Source organism: Macadamia integrifolia, chromosome 12, assembly GCF_013358625.1.
Source record: "Macadamia integrifolia cultivar HAES 741 chromosome 12, SCU_Mint_v3, whole genome shotgun sequence".
Classification (NCBI taxonomy): Eukaryota; Viridiplantae; Streptophyta; class Magnoliopsida; order Proteales; family Proteaceae; genus Macadamia; species Macadamia integrifolia.
This window is the reverse complement of record NC_056568.1, coordinates 28,346,751-28,356,860: the sequence shown is the minus strand read 5'-3', so window position 1 is coordinate 28,356,860 and position 10,110 is coordinate 28,346,751. Positions and strand designations below refer to the sequence as shown.

At 34.6% G+C, this 10,110-nt stretch overlaps 1 pseudogene; it reads right to left on the bottom strand.

Annotated features, from left to right (window-relative positions):
• Positions 1-6,281: 6,281 nt before the first annotated feature.
• Positions 6,282-10,110, bottom strand: LOC122056912 (annotated as a pseudogene).

Sequence of the window (10,110 nt, the reverse complement as noted above, 5' to 3'; positions counted from 1 at the left end):
ATATATATATATATATATTTTGGTAAAAGAGAAGTTTGATTTAAATTTATAGTTTCTTATCTTCATTATCTGCAATATATGGTACTCATCATTACCTTGCTTGAGTCCAATGCCCCCATACCAGGCAAGAATGTGTTGGAAACCTCCTCGAAGCTCTGCCATATTGGCACATCATCTCCATTCTCCCTAATCAAGATGAGATTCCCGGAATCCATAAGCTTAGCACTTGTGCTTGTTACTGGGTTTGAAACCTTCAATTTCGAGTACCAAAACACACTTCACTGTTCATCTAAAACTTTTAGTTTTCCATCTTCCGTGATTGATATATATCCTGTTAAAAAAAAAAAAAAAAAGTAAAATAAAATAAAGATTAAATGAAGTCACTTAGTTCCTTTCCCCATCCAAAAATTCACATGGGGATGATACAGAATTCTAAATCATGTACGGAAACATAATTTAAGAAACAAAAAAAAAAGGGGTGAAGGCTTTAGATAACATGGAACAAAAAAATGTAGAAACAAAATTTAATAATACCTTTCATATTTGGGAGTGGTTTCTCTTTGTTGGCTACCCACACTACTGTTGTTGAATTTTGAGGTAACCCATAATACCATATTCCGACATATCGTTTGTCAAGTTCAACACCATTGGGGGTGAAGAAGCCGAATTGAAATTTTTTTCCCTCAGAAACAATAGTTTCTCCATCATGAATCGCCTGGCTCATAACAATCATGTCTCTTACTGCTGATGAGCGTAGTAGAAGAGAAGAGCATGATAAGAAGAAAGAGAGTACCGTGAATGATGATATGGAACAACTGAACCGTCTGGTTGGGAGCCTGCTTGTTCCTCTTTCTCTTCCCATTATACTGATCAGTATGGTTAATCACACTCTAAATGCTACTTCAACCTGGGGATATGTAATCTTCGAAGTCTATGATGGAGGCTTCACTAAAGACAAAGCCACTTCAACCTTTATGTGACATGAACTGGTGACCTACCTAATGATTCCTGTGAGGGGAATTGAGTGAATGTCAGTGATGTCCCATGTGGACACTTGTAGAATTAAGATTGTTAATTTCTTATTTGTTAATTTCTTATTGACACAATGATTCCATTAATTGATAGGGTTTGATTTCTAATGCTTTCTTCTAATGTTGAATTTTATTATTATTATTATTATATTTTTTACACTAGTAATTGGTTCTAGTTAACTCAATGAATGCTAATAAACCTAACTATGATATAGGCTGTTATTAAGCCTAAGGATAATCATAGTTGGATTAATCGTTATAATCATGATTACTAAATCCAAAAGACAATCGTAGTTGAATTAACCGCTATGATCAAGTTAACTATTTATGAGATCAATTACCTCAACTCATATGGTGATTACTCCACCAATAGTTTTTTTCTGTTAACTGAGGTATTCAGATCAGCTTATGCATACTTCGACTAATCCTTGAGGAGGCTAGCATAGCAATCCACTGCCACAATCTCCACTTAAATCGGAGATGCATAAATGGAGAATCGAACCTAGTGCCATGCACTTATCCACATAATCCCCAATTTATCCTAATCATTTGAGTAACCCACGGATGAGTCCACCAATAGCTTACAAATCCACGTCAACAAGGAAAGAGATCTATGAGCTAATAGGAGAACCCACCAATCAAGATATAAGGGGAACTCAACCAAAATGGAATAAACAGTTTAGAACACTCATAGCTAATTCTAAGATTTCCCTTCTACAAATATACTGACTTAAGCATCGGAGGACCCTTTCCAGAGACCCCCTCTAGGCCAGTTTTTTATCTGTGATCTGCAAGTGTCAACTGAGCGGGAATTTACAGCAATAGTTCTCACTTTTAGCGATGGTTAAAATAGCAAAACATACAATTCCCAAATGGTCAAAATTGTGATTTGATCATTCTCTCATTGATTAGTAGTAGATAAAATCTCTATTCTCTGTTAATCCAAAAAGAAAAAAATAATTCTTTTCACTATATTCCTCAACTCCACTTTCTAATTAATCTCAGGTTTAATTAGAGTTGGCAAACATTCCCTATCCTCTTTCCTCCAAAACTGTAGCATAAAAGTAAGTTACGTTGGTGGACGAAGAAGGACAGGAAAATAAGGGTGTTTTTGGTAACGTTCTAAAAAAACGTTTTTGGAATTTTTTCATTTTATGAGTATGAAAAAAACGGAATAAAGCGTTTGGTGCATTTATGATGTGTTTCGTTTTTTTTTTAACAAAAAGTGAAAAACCGAAAAAAAGGAGAATTTACTAAACGAGAAAAGGTAGTTCTTCGTTAAAAAAAAAAAAAAAACTATATTTTGACACGAAAACTGAAATTTTCGCTTTTGATACGAAAAGTTACCAAACGCATCCTAAGGGTTGAATTTATCTACAATACAAAATGAGGTCTATGTATCCCTCTTTATCAATGGGCATTTTCGTGTATCATTCATTGGGTTAACATATTTCCCTCTTTCTTCATAAAAAGGTTAATGGTTCAATATTACCGTTACAAGGTCTCAAAACCTGAACTAGAAATGGGGTTGACTTGCACCGATCTTGTGTCAAGGCATGAGATAATGAGAGATTGAAAGGGCATGGGAAAGCATCTTCATCTCATGATAGGCAAATAAGGGGTGGGAGTAGTCTTTTTGTTCCCTCCTGCTTCTGGGTCTGAGGAACATTAGATTGTAACGTTCTTTTTCCCTAATAATTTTAAGAGATTTTTTTTTTTTTTTTTTTTTTTTTTTTTTCAGAGAGCTTTAAGGAACCATACAATCATAATTGATAATAAATCTAATTTTTTTGGTAGGATAATTGACCATAAATCTATGTCCCCTATTTATAAATGGTTGAAATTACACTCAAAACGTTACACAATACCCTTTCATAAAATAGCCCACGCGGTTGTCTCAAACCATTTATCTGTGCATCTCTCTTTCTGGGAGCCACAACCTCCACCCTGCTAACCATGAGATCGGTGCATCTCCTACCCCTTTGCGCATCAATCGTTTTCTTTCTTAGAGCCAACTCCCTCCAATAGGGGTGTTGATTTTCAGCCAGAATCAATTGGACCAATCAAAACTTATCAGTTCAAACCGTAACGAATTGAACTACTCAACTCTTAATTTAATGTTTCAGTTTTTGGTGGGGTTTTATGAAATCAACTGAAACGAAACCAAATTAAACTGGAAACTGGACCGACCAAAATGGAAACCGATATAAAACCTAGATCGATACTGATATAAAACCAACAAAATTAGAAAAAAATCGTTAAAACCATTGGTTTAAGTATTTTTTTAGTATGTATATATGAAAATACGAAATCGAACCAATAATTGTTGGAAAAAGGTCTGACAGATATAATTTAAAGTATCTCCGATATGATATGATACCTTCCGATACATACCTTGAATTTAGTATGCTTAGAGTATCAAACCAGCTTAAACTGATTCAGCCAAACCCTCCCACCTACTCTTCCTTCCCCACCTTTTTATGAGATAGATCCAGTCCAGGGGCCAGGACCATTACTGATCCAAGTAATCTCTCTACTCTGGTTTATTTATTTATTTAATTTAATTTAATTTTTTTTTTATGTAAATTGAAGTTCTATCATAGACAGTCAAGCACTTTCAATCTAGCTAAGAGATGAAATCAGTTGTTTTGTCCTGTAGCTTGACAAAAAAATTTGCATTAGCAGACCACAATAAACAAGGTTTACAAATAGGTGTTCCACTTTCCTATAGAATCATTGATCAAATACTATACTACCGACCTTGTTCCAGAGTAATTGTTAGCTCATTATTGGAATACATTATTAAGTCAAAAATGAAATTTGATCCACAAATTAAACAAAATTAGTTAGTTTTACATTAATCTTCATAGTCTTATTCCATATAGTACTGACATATATGTTCTCTTAATATTACCTTGATTGTACTCATTGAAATCGTCTGCAATTTAATCTCGTACAATTTCGTGAAATACCACCTTCAGGGGGTGACACGTGTATTGATACCAATGCAATGGTCCAGATCTGATACAACTAATAAAACCTTAAATCAGTGAAGAGTCATTTAAATCATATCTGGACCATTGCATTGGTATCAATACACGTGTCACCCCCTGAAGATGATATTTCACGGAATTATACGAGATCGAAATTGCAGACGATTTTTTTCCAGGAATTAATGTGCTAGAATCCCCCCAGAAGCTCTGCCATATTGGCTCATTATCTACGCTCTCCCCAATCAAGATGAGATTCACGGAATCCATAAGCTCTGCACTTGTGTTTGTGTTCATCACTGGTGAGTTGAAAATTAAAACCTCTGTGGTCCAAAAAATACTTCCCCGTTCATCCAAAACTGTCAGGTTTCCATCTTCCCTGATGGTTATAGATCCTATTAAAGTCAACAATAGAGGGAAACAAAACCAAGACCAAAATGAAATGAGGTTTGATGCTATAACAAATAATTATTGTCTAATAGAGTACTATAAACCATTTAGGAATATATAACAATTAAAGGGAAAAAAAAAAAGAAAAAGGGAGGGCATCATCCAAAGCATAGAATTGGGTAACAAAGAACATAACAGGTAGAAATAAAATCAATAAAATCTAAGAATATAACCTTTCGAAAAACAAATATGCAGCTACCTTACCCACTGAGAACATAAAATTTAATTTAAGTGAAAGGTATGAATGCAGGATGCCATTAATATATACCCAAAAGTCTGTTGGTCAAGTGTTAAAACAACGCTTTATAAAAACCAGAACTAGAAAATGTGAATGTATGAATGCAGGAAGCCATTAATATACAATTTCTTGAGAGTAAATTGCTGAAATTCAGTCAATCTAAATAATTTCAAAAATATATAATAGTTATTTCTGTATAAACTTTCCAGATGGTACAACAAAGTGTAAAGATTTAGAATATACCAATCTAGTTGGGCAGACCAGAAAAAGGCTTCCGTCACCACTAAGGCATCATTTGACAACGTTCCGTTTCTTCATTTTCTTGTTTCCAAAAAAGAAGAAACCGCCTAAATGGCGAAAGAGTAGTAAATGTTCTTCATAGATGGCAGGACCAAACCCCACTTCTCTTCATGATTTTTATTGTAGAGGACAACATTTTCCACCACAATGGTTGTAATTTTGGTCGAAGGAAAGTAGGTCAGAACATGGTTCTTGACCCAGATTTCTGCCATTGTCAAGCTAGAAGAAACCTCATAAACATGGGCTTCACTCATAGACACAACAGGGACAATAGTGTGTGACAAACTTCGAAGAAGCATGGGTTTCACTCACAGAATATCATCCACGGTAGTCATCATTGTCTTCATCGTCGACAACATCGACGTTAGTCACTTGTAGAATAGAGCAGCCCTAAACCTGCAACTCAATATTCTAATCGATTAATTTGGGGATTTTACATGGAAGGGTAAAATAGTAAGTTTATCCTTCCTCTAAGAATAAACTTGCCATTTACAAAATAACGACCACACTACGTCATCGATCTCTTTATGTTTTTCCTCTAATGGTATGAATTTAAGTGTAATTTCGTTTATAAACTAAGGATCGATGTACTCGATATTGTTAGCAAACTAGGGTGTTATAAGACATCAGATTTACCCACCCGTGGGTTGTCCAGATGGTTAGGGCAAACTGGGGATTGTGTGGATTAAGCTGGCCCGGACACCTTGGTTAACAAAAAAAAAGACATAAGGTTTTAAATTAGAGGTGGTACACGATAATTTTTTTTATTATTATATTAAAAGAAGAAAAGAAGAATAATCAAAAAGAGGAAAATTTGAACATGAAAGACATCCAAAACAAATTGGACATCGCAACAACACAAAGCTAGTTACAGCAAAATAGTTATTCACCCCTCCACCTTAGGCATTGCCATGAGCAGAGAATTACTTTTTCTTCCTGTTATTGTAATTCTAGATAATGAGTTTCTTAGGGATGCAAGAGAAATGATTAAGGAACTAACACCAGATTTCAGAATTCCACGGTTGACATGATCCTGCTTTGCGTTACTACACAGAGAGAGAGAGAGAGAGAGAGAGAGAGAGAGAGAGAGAGAGAGAGAGAGAGAGAGAGAGAGAGAGAGAGAGAGAGGAAAACAGCCCACTGGCTGTCCATATGCTATATGACGTGATGCTACAACATAAAGTTAAGGAGTTTTATGTCAATTGAAGCCCTATCATGGACTATCAAGCACCTTCAATGTAAGAGATGAAACCACCTGTTACTTCGTTCTATTGTGCAGTAAAAAATATGAATCAACAGATCAAAATAAACAAGATTTACAATAAGGTGTTCCAATTTTCCGTGGCATCATCAACCAAATATTATACTACCGACCTTCTTCCTCGGTAATTGTTAGCTCATTATTAGAACATATTATTGGTCTACCAGATGAAGAAGTTGTGTTAGATGGACAATACTTCCTTGCAATAAAAGCTGGTTCTTTTGGAGTTGGAAAAGTTGTATCTCTGAGTCTCTGACTAGCATGGAAACTACATTCATCATGGTTGGTCTATCACCTGCATTTTCTTGTATACATAGGAGCCCAATATTAAAGCACTTTGAAACTTCACATGCATTATAGGATTCGCAAAGAGATTTGTCCATAAAATCTAACACATTGTCCTCTTTCCACAATTCCCATGCCTGAAATCATTTTAAACTCAAGTCAGAAATTATGAGAAACATTGAGGAAAGTGATTAATGAAATTTAGAAATTAAGTGCTTACAAATCCTAGGAGACTCAAAGAGTGTTCTGAATGAAAACCTGCATTCTTTTTCCCGCATATAATCTCTAGTACCATAACCCATAAATGAAGATACCAGATTTAGCTGAGAAAATTCCATCTATTGCATACTCTGGAGACATATATCCACTACACTTCACCATCATTAAAATATTAGGTGTTTGATAGATTAAAATAAAAAATAGAACCATAACATTTGAGTAATTTTAGGGTTCATTTCCTCCAAAAACCCTCGCTGAACCAAAGTCTGAAATTTTAGGGTTCATTTCCTCGTTTAGGAGGATGTTGCTAGTTTTCAAGTCTTTGTGAATAATCTTCAACCTAGAATCTTGATGAAGGTAAAGAACCCCTCGAGCAATTCCTAGTATGATATTAAAACATTTTTCCTAGTTCAACACTGAGCATCGTTATTGATCTATCATGTTTGATGAGTGAAAAATGAAGATTCAATAGATGGCATATCATATAAATAAATTGAGATATAGAATAGTATGAAAGATGATTCAAATTTCTTTAAATAAATTAGACACTCACCAAAGATAAAGAAGTCCAAGCTTTTGTTGGGCATATATCCGTAAAGTAGAATTTTTTCATCTCCTTTAACAGAATAACCTAGAAGTTTAACAAGATTTTTGTGCTGAAGTTTAGCAATTAATAAGACCTCATTTTTGAATTCATCTAGACCTTGTCTAGTATTCCTTGAAAGCCTTTTCACAGCTATTTCTTGTCCTCTCATTAACACTCTTTGTGGCACAATTGTCAAACAAAGTTTTTTCTATTTAATAATCAAAGTTTAAAATCAATTAAAGATATAACCAAATAAAATATAAAAAACCTTGTAAACAGGTCCAAATCCTCCTTGTCCAAGCTTATTTAGGTTGGAGAAGTCATTTGTAGCACCCATTATGATTTCAAAATTAAAAAATGGTACATCTATACTCTTCTCATCTTTTCCAAATTTGTTTGGACCTTTCATGTCTCTGGCACATTCAGCATCCCCATCAAAAGGAAAATTTGATATTTCTCGATTGTTTTCCGTGTAAACTGATTTTGAAAAATCTACACCATTCTTAGAATACATCCAGTGATATGAACAGAAAAAAATGTATTTTATTAGAATGAATCATTCATGGACTAATAATGGGCTAAGGGAGTGCAACCCACATTAATGGGTTACTTTACTACTGACCTTTTCTTTCGGTAGCCACTCGCTCTCTCATTATACCAGAGAAAACAATCACGATCACTATTGCAATGGTGATAATGATCGAAGATAATCTCATTGGCTCAGGATCACCTGGTACGAAAGATCACTAACCATTTACCCTATTTATTGCAGTTACATGGTTTATTAGAAATGACTAATGGACTTTATGTAACCTATTATATATAGGACTGAGTTTTCACATAGTCATGGAGTTTACTCCAAATTCACTACACATATTGATGACCACATCATCTATCGGTTAGTTATTGATTTGCTAAATTCCTTCCCATTTTGAAATAGTAGGATCAATGAAAAAACAAAGAGAATAGATCCATAATATACGGGCTATGCAGTTGAGACTTGGGATGAACTACCAAATTTGATATTTGGGATGAATTCCTTATCTATCAAATAGATTAGTATGGTAAATCATTTTATGCACATAACAAAAAATAGAGAATGGTCATGTGAATAATGCTTTCTATAGAAAATCATTTTCTTTATATTTACAAAGAAAAAAAAAAAAAAAAAAACACTATGGGGTCATTTGTGTTTCAACCAATGGATCAAACTGACCTGTGAATGAATCAAGATAACAATGATGAGAGCAGAGAAGAAAGAAATTGTACCTCTTGTGAACCGGATGTAAATGTCCTGACCCGCTTCAACATCCTCTTGGAGGTCCAATGGATGATTATTATTTGTCCAAAGCTTGCATGCAGCGATTCTCACGGTACATCCTCCAGAATAATTACCAGAATCCCAATCCCTCTGTGACACGGGTTCAAACCCATTCACGCATCGAAATGTGGGGTTGGTGCTATTCTTATTACCGATGCAAATAGCATATGGACCCCAAGGGTGGTAGATGCTACAATTATCCCTTGGTGCATACCATATTAGATCTGACGATCCATTATAAAATCTGATTTGACCCGATGTATGCAGCCCATCAGTGCTGCAAGGAACCCATAATTAAGAAACTCTTAAGATATTTGGGAATAATAAGATGGTATAATTAAGAATTTTGATGATTTACAAATATTAGTTGAAAAAATTGAATCCTGTAAAACCATATATAGATTGGGAAGACAAAAGATAAAATTTGATTTACAAATTATTGAGGGATTGAGTTCAAACTACAATAATTCACAATTTCTTATTTAGATTTAGGAAAAGAAACCCTACCCGATAATGCTTAATGCCCACATACATGGGGAAGTGGAACTTGATTGTCAAATGACGCCCAGGCCCCGGTTACACATCCCCATGTAAGTGGGCATAAGAAATACCAAATGGTAACAATCTTTAACCCTTAATTTTACATTAATTTTCGAAGTCTTAATCCTTGCAGTTGTAGTGACATTTATGTCCTTTCATTATTTACCTTGTTCGTTCTCTCCATACTAGGTAGGAATGTGTTGGAATCATCCGAGAAGCTTTGCCATAGTAGCTCATCAACTCCTCCGATTACACCGAGATTCCCGGAATCCATAAGCTTTGCACATGTTGTTGTGTTCAACGTGCTTCGATATGGATAAGGAAAGAAATCCCTTGTATTCCAAAAAACATTTCCCAATTCATCTAAAGCTTCCAGGCTTCCATCTTCCCTGATAGCTACACATCCTGTTAAAAGTCAACAGTAACATATGAAACAGAAAAATGTGTATATATATATATATATATTACTATGAAATGAGGTGATCTGATGTCATTGTTAGAATTAAATAATGTCAAATAGGATATGATGATAGAGAGAAGAGAACACATCACAATTAAAAAAAAAAAAGAAGGGCCTCATCATCCAAATCATGGCATTTTGCTCTGAAAAACATAGCTTTAATTATTGGGTAACATTGAACATATATATAACATGTAGAAATAAAATTAATAAAATTCAATAATTAATACCTTTTGAATTTGGGAGTGTCTTCTCTTTGTTGGCAACCCATACCACTGTGGTTGAGTTTTGAGATGACCCATAATACCATATTCCGACGTATCGTTTATCATGTTTAGCACCATCGGGGGTAAAGAAGCCGAATTCAAATATTTCTCCCTTGGAAATGAGTGTTTCACCATCATGGATCACCTGGTTCTTACAAATCAT